Source organism: Mauremys reevesii, linkage group 6 (assembly GCF_016161935.1).
Source record: "Mauremys reevesii isolate NIE-2019 linkage group 6, ASM1616193v1, whole genome shotgun sequence".
NCBI lineage: Eukaryota > Metazoa > Chordata > Testudines > Geoemydidae > Mauremys > Mauremys reevesii.
This window is the reverse complement of record NC_052628.1, coordinates 119,261,110-119,267,826: the sequence shown is the minus strand read 5'-3', so window position 1 is coordinate 119,267,826 and position 6,717 is coordinate 119,261,110. Positions and strand designations below refer to the sequence as shown.

General features: G+C 45.9%; 1 long non-coding RNA gene across 1 annotated transcript; it reads left to right on the top strand.

Moving 5' to 3' along the window:
* The first annotated feature begins 411 nt into the window (after positions 1-411).
* On the top strand, positions 412-5,833 carry LOC120408760. The gene is made up of 3 exons (XR_005600951.1): positions 412-438; positions 3,893-3,947; positions 4,919-5,833. It is a non-coding gene; the product is annotated as an uncharacterized LOC120408760 (long non-coding RNA).
* Positions 5,834-6,717: the final 884 nt, after the last annotated feature.

Genomic DNA, 6,717 nt, shown 5'->3' with positions numbered 1-6,717 from the left:
TAGAAAGCTTTGATTTTTTTGAATCTCAAATTGTCAAATGACAAACTATACACAATAAATATCTCAAAGTTCTCAAACAAATTTTTTCTTATTTTCCCCTAGCTGTACATTTCAATTATTATCGATGGTGATACTTTTGTCTGTTTGTGCATGTATGGTGAAATTGATGTTTACCGACAAATGTCAACCTTCCTGCAGCCAGGTGGTCACCCCACTCTGGCCCTGAAGGGGCTGCACTGGGTAGCCAATGGTAAAAGCAGCCCTGGAGAGGGCTGCGGCTTGGGAAAAGGAGTAAAAGCAGCTAAGCTAGGCTGAGAGGGGAAGCAGCCACTGCTGTGGCCAGCTCAATCAGGGCCCAGCTGGCCCTTATAAGGTTTGGGGGCCCAGGGAGTCGCTCTCTAGCTCTTGAGAGAAGGACCTGGCTGCTTGGAGAGAAAGGTACTTGAGACACAGCAGGGCTGGGGAAAGGGAAGAGGAGCTGGGGAGCTCCAGCCTGGCAACTCCCCAGGCTGAGGCCTTGGTAAGGCCTGTGCGGGTACTGGGGCTGGGAGGAGCAGCCCAGGATTAGGCAGAGGCAGCTGGTCCAACCTCCTTGCTAGTGATGAGTGGCCATTACAGACGGCAGTCTGCCCCAGTGAGCGGGGGCTAGATGACTGGCAGTAGCTACTGAGGCAAGGGGGGTGAGAGGGTTGGGGTTCCCCTGGGAGGGGAGACCCAGAGTAAGGGGGTACTGCTGGGGCAGAGCCCTGAGGAAAGGGGCACTGGGGGCTGGGAGGGACATGGGGCCAGCAATAGGTGAGCCACTGGCCTGCAGAGGGCGCTCTGGGCTGGAATCGAGCTAGTTCCCAAGACGACCAGCTGGAGGCGCTGCACCGGTGAGTTGTCGCTTCGCTACACTTCCAAGCCTAATTATAGGAAAACAGCACTTCCTGCCCAAGCTCTAATTATACCCACTGCTACTGTAGGTGATAAGTTCTGCATTCCAGCTGGCACTTCACTGAAACCCTCCCACTTAGTGGCTGCTGGAGTGACCCAACTCTTCCCCAGCCAATCCTCACTGCCTCCTCAGCTTTGTAGGTGATGTCAATTAGCTCTGGAGTCTAAGTGGGGGCAGGGATTGAAAGCAACTTGTAATGCTGTGCCTATGCCTCTCCGGATGAGCTTCCTAACACCTGGGTTCTGTAACCTGGTCTCCACCTGCAGAAGCCAAGAAGTTAATTGGGTCCACAGAGTCATACCTAAGCTCTGCACGCTGGACAGTTCAGGTTTTGAAGGGCATGGTACTGTGCAGAGTGCACTTGTAATGATGTGGAGCATTTATGAGAATGGAGACAAGTATTTTCAACATACCTTAAAACACAGAATGGGATTTTCTAAAGCACCTAAATGCTTTAGAGAAACACATCCCATTGGCTTTTCAGAGCTGCTCCCTTCAGGAACTGCAGGAGAATTAGCATCTCTGAAAAGTTAATTGGAGATGAGCTTTAGGAGCCTAGGCACTTTGCAGAATTTTACCCCCATTGACTTAGGAGGACAAGTCCAATTTTCAAAAGTGACTTAAGCATATAAAAGCTTAAATCCCATTGACCATCAGTAGGATTTATGCTTCTAAACAGCTGTGCAAATAATGGATTTCAGTTCACTAGCAATAAAAAAAAATATTCATTTTGGGTTGAACCAGAATTTTTTTTGAAGTTTGATGAATAGAAAAGGCCAAAAAAATTACATGTTGAATAAAACCGCATGTCATTCAAACTGAAACAATGTTTTATTTCACTTTCCAGCATTTTTAAACATTTGCTTTTAAAAAAAAAAAAATTCAAAATAGCTATGAACTGAAAAATGGAAACATTCATTTCAAAGAATTTTTTTTTTCTGAATTGGTTTGGAAACAAAGGTTTTGGTGAAACCAATGACAATTCACGAAATTTTGGTATCAACAAATGTCCCCACCCCCAAAAAAAAACTTTTGGTGAAGATTTCGCTTAGCTACAATCCTGACTTTTGAAAATGGGACCTAGCTGTTTAAGAGTATGTCTACACCTCAAACTGGTCATGGGATTCCCAGATGAAGGAGACATACCCATGCTAGCTATGATCAAGCCAGCACACTAAGAATAGTGTTGCTGTGGCTACTCGAGGGGCTAGCTGGCCCTAGTATGACCCTGACCAAGATGCTATGTATGTACTTGAGCAGCTAACCCTTCCAACCATGTGCACCTCTGCAGCTAACCTCTGTTTCTAGTGTGCTTGCTTGGTCAGAGGTCGTGTAGGTTCGTTTCCTTGAGCTGGGAATTTCACTGCCATCTTGAAGTGCAGATGTACCTCAAGTCACTTAGGCATTACAATGCTGAGTAGGTCGATGCCTAAATAACTTAAAATCTGGCTTTAAGTGCCCAAATCCCCTCTGTAACTGGGACTTTTGTGATTTTGAAAATTTTACCTGTAGACTCTTGAGAGCCACACCCAGAGTCACCCCAAAGACTTGATCTGTAGTGCCCTGTGGCAAGGCCTGGCACCACACTGCCCTTTTCCAGCTGGGGTGGGATGGGGTGTCAGAACTTCACCACTCCCACGTTCGCATGCTCACCTCTCTGTGGGTGGCCTGATGCAGCCTAATGGCCTCTCTCCATGCAGTCACCCCTTGGGCAGGGTAGTGTGCACTAACAGCCAGAGTCCATATAAATCACTGCCAGCATTGGAGCAGTACAGCCCAAGGGCCAGCATCCATATAATCACTCCTCTCAGACATGGTAGCATAGCCTAGTGGCCAGAGTCTGTATGATTCCCACAGCATGGGGCAGGGGCAGTTGATAGGGTGACCCAGCCTGCCCTCTCTACCAAGTCCCAACCCAGGGCTCTGGTTGTGGCAAGTTCCCCCTGCTACCAGCTCAGCGAGGAGCCACCCAAAACACACCAAGCATCTGTGCAGCTCTAATGCCATTTTCCTCTAAAGTTCCCCTGGGTCACTTCCTACCATAAACTCCATGTTTTCTGCTTCAGGGGGTCCTCCAGTCTGTTCCCCTACTGTGATGTACTGCATCAGGGTGCATCCCAGCCTGGCTGACCTCCAGATCCTGGTGTACGGGCTGTCCTGCCTCAGGAGCTGGCCAAGTGCCTTTTTCCCCTCCAGTAGTCAGCCCAGACTGAGCAGTTCTGCAGGCTTTTATACCTGTTCTCCAGTTGGAGCATGCCCAGCAGAGTCTCAGGGGCGTGGCTTCCTCTGCTAGGAAGGAAGAGTTACCCCTGCAGTACCAGTGTGGGGCCATTCTGCCCTGTCACATGCCCATTAGACTGATGTGGAGTATCTCCACTGATTGCACTGGATCAGGCCCTGAAGTAAGTTTCTTTGCGCCTTGTTTGACAAACAAGGTTAATATACTAACAATTATCAAGCAGCAAGGTCTCTCAGAACAATGTAAAAGTGAACTGCAGAATGGTATATTAAAGATAGATTTTTCTTTGATACTTAATTGAATATTATGGGAATCATCCCACAGGGGTTTGGTAAATTGTTGACCAATGTAAGCCCAAAAGTGAGGATTCTTAGTCACGGGGAAAAAATCAATCAAAGGATGTATTTATGGATTGAGATATCACTGGAGACAAGCAGCTCTTTAGAATAGTCTGTCTCCATTGCATGAAAACCTTGCTCATCATTTTATTGTGCAAAGCCAAATCTCTTAATTCTTCCAGCAATTTCATTTTAATTAGATTTTATTTTCAGCTCACAGCTCAGAAAACTTGTTTTAATAATTTATGAAAGCTCAAGTGTGTGTGGGGGTGGAAAGTTTTTCGTTCTACAAAATCTGGAATAATTTGGCATTGATCTAAGCTTCCATTGGTGCATTATTATTGCTTATCCCAGTTAAGTAATAAATGTTTTTTTCAGGTTAATGAGCTTTCTAAGAAGAGGAACATTTCTCAAGCAAATTTTTTTTTGAAAGGTGAGACTTTCATAAAGACAAACAAGCAAACACCACACTAGTCCTAACTATAGATAATTGCATATTAATACTTCCAGCTGCAGAACCTTATAGGAAAGATCATTGCAAGTACAATATGTGATAATTAATGGGCAGACATAAACAGAAAATCTCATTTGAACTCCCTTCCAAATCTAATAAATACAAAACTTCTAGTCAATTAAAAAAATAATGCTTCCTGGAGTAACACAGCAGCATCTGGAAAGCTTATTAACAGCTCTGTCTGGCAGTTTCTGATTGTGCGATAGGTGGAAATTTTGTCCATCTTGTTGAATGTGGTCAGGGGAAGAACATTAAAAACTTGTTAAAAGCTTTTTGGAAAACATTGCCTAGAGTTATTTGTTATTGTTAATGAATGCAGAAAGGGAGGGAAAGAGGTGAAAGGTTGTAGAAGCTTGTGAGGAATGAAAGGAACTAATTATTCTTTCATTGCTGTGAAACAAATGTCCTAAGGAACTGAGATTTTGATTGTATTGCAAAATGCGGCTCACCCAGCAATAGAAGAGAGGTTCTGGAAACAGGGATGCATGCTTTGTAAATGCAGATATTGTGGGCCAGATCCTTAGCTGGTGTAAATTAGCCTAGCTCTACTGAAATTCAGAGAGGGTGGGAAGTGGGTTGTGCTGAATTTCATTATCTGGCTACATCTAACTTGCCTGTCCATGAGTCAGCACAGTACAGCAGTGAGCTCACAGCAGCAGGTCTGTATTCTCTCCACACACGGAAGGGGTTTTTTTTTCCATTTCATGCATCAATCACAGCTCACTGCAATGATTCTGCAAAGCCAGCAGATGCAACTTGCATGCAAAGTACCGTTGCCCCATTTTGGCCAGAGAGGATAGTCAAAATTGGAGGCCCTGTCGGTGTTCCAGCTGGGAGTAGAAATTGGTGGTAGTCAGGTGTTTCTCTGATGCAATTGTGTTTATTTCCAGTGCGTGGAATCCTGTGTCCTGGGTGCTGGAACAATCTGTATAGTGGGGGTGCTGAGAACCACTGAACTGTAAATGCTGTATATGATGCGGCAGCACCCCAGTTCCAGCACCTATGCCTTCGTCTCTGCAGGCAGAAGAAATCCACTAGCAGGAAACAACTTTTTTTTGCTCACAGAACCAGGAACCCACTTTTCAGCCTGCACCCTGACCCCAAAACTTCTCCCCAGGTTTCCTCCAAAGACAGCCACTTGCTTTTAACTCCTTCCTCAGGCTGCCTCTCTCACATCGTCTGTTCTTGTCTGACCTCCATTTCTGCGAGCTCTTTCTCCCCCGCCCCCTGCCCAAAACAACCATACTTAACCCAAAGCTCCTGGGTGGGTTCACACACACCTTTTGTCTTAGGTGGGGTTTATACTTATAATTATGTTAATTGAAGGGTGAGTTCACACCTAGTAATCTCAAGGAGACTTTAACTCCACCCATAACGATATTTCACCCAGCCCATAAGGCTACCGAGGGAAGGACGAGAAGGGATGGGGGAGTTTGGTGGTGGTGCAGCAGCTGCTGTGGCAACAGAGAATACATCTATAGCTCCTTTCGTTTTGATGCAGAAAATACTAGGTAACACTCAATAGGTTGGGTTATGCAGGAGGTCAGAGAGGAGGATCACCATGGGACGACTCCATCTATGAAAAGTGAGCAAGTGCAACCCTCTTCCTTCCTGTCAAACATCGGGGGGCTCCCCAACTCTGAGACACTGGATAACTAGCGAGAAAAAGGACAAGTGGATGCATTTGTTTGGCAAAGATTCACAGCTGCGCATGAGCCAGTGTTACTCCATCTTCAAAACACGCCCCCGCCAGCTGCCACTTATTTGACTGATGGCAAGTTAGAAGGGGGATCCATAAAAACAAAAAGAAGAATTCAGAGCAGCAGCTCAGGTAAACATGCCTGAGAGAACTTAAATCTAGGATACTAGTGCAGTGGGGCTAACTCACCTTGAAGTGTTTACTGCCATCTTCAATGCCCAAGCTAGCTAGATCACAGCTAGCTTGGGGGCGTCTTCTTGCCCTGCCCTCTCATTCTGCGATTGCACCACGGACATGCCCTGAGATTTTTTTTTTCCATTTTCATTATTCTCGTGGTTTTTCCTCCTACGCTTCTGTCGGTTTTTATCCTCTCTCAGACACGGCTGGCGAATGCAAAGGAGATGCTGATGCAGGCAGGCAGTTTTCACGTGCTTTCATTGTGCACACAGGACCTCCACTTTTCCATTTCAATAGCAGACAGGTGCACGGATCCCTCAGTAGCCACTGAACAGTCACTAACCTCAGTTATTCAGCCTGACGTCATTTCCCCTCCTTGTCTAAACGTAACCGAGCTGCCGCAGAGTGGTAGAACTTCTCTCTTTCTGAAACATTGTCCCTCAGCAACAAACCCCTCACAAGCTGCTTATACACATACATGTTTTTATTTTTATCAAGACTCATCGGAGAACACTCCTGTGACGTGCCAGAAGAGACAAGAGGCTAGTCCTCAGCTGCAGCAAATAGCGTTCTGCTGATGTATAGCAGCTGAGGATCTGGCCCATGATCAGGGATTGGCCCACAATGCGGCAAAGCAGGAAGTCCTTCATGATGGGCATTATATATAGTTTAATTTTCCTCCTTTAGTCTTTCTTTAGTATTCCTGGGGCCAGCTTCTTTCCAACACTCATTCAACACGAGTCTTCTTCAGGGAATTCTGGCTGGTGCTTGGACTGACTGACAGGCCCGTTTAGTAAAAATAAATTCCAACCT